Consider the following 577-nt stretch of genomic DNA (forward strand, 5'->3'; position numbering starts at 1 on the left):
GAGATGCTTGTCTTAGACATTGTCTTAGACCTTACTAATGGTCTAAGTCGGTTTTATATTGCTGGAGGATAAACCATGATCAAGGTAACTTACAGAAGAAAAGGTTTCAGAGAGTTACAGTCTATGACCATTGTGGCATGGACCATGGCAGCAGGCAGGCAACCATGAGACAGAGAGACATGGGGTGGGGCAGAAAGAGGAAAGAGAGAGAGAGAGAAAGAGAAAGAACTGAGAATGGTGTGGGCTCAAAGCCTACCCACAATATCACAGAAGGTCACTCCTCCTAATCCTCCCCAAGTAGTTCCATGAATCGTGAATTAAACCTGTGGACCCATTCTCATTCAAACCACCACACTAATCACATATGATCTGACGTCTCCCAAGTTTCTTTTCTTATATTTCAAGTCTCAAAATTTCTAGAGATTTTTGACATGGAGATATCACAAGAAGTACTATATGCAATTGTTTTATGTAAGTATTCATTGTTTATTTATTTATTGTTTTATGTTTGCTTCCTTTGTATGTGTATGTTTGTGTATGTGTGTGTATGTGTGTGTGTGTGTGTGTGTGTGTGTGT

This window comes from Mastomys coucha, unplaced genomic scaffold, assembly GCF_008632895.1.
Source record: "Mastomys coucha isolate ucsf_1 unplaced genomic scaffold, UCSF_Mcou_1 pScaffold22, whole genome shotgun sequence".
Classification (NCBI taxonomy): Eukaryota; Metazoa; Chordata; class Mammalia; order Rodentia; family Muridae; genus Mastomys; species Mastomys coucha.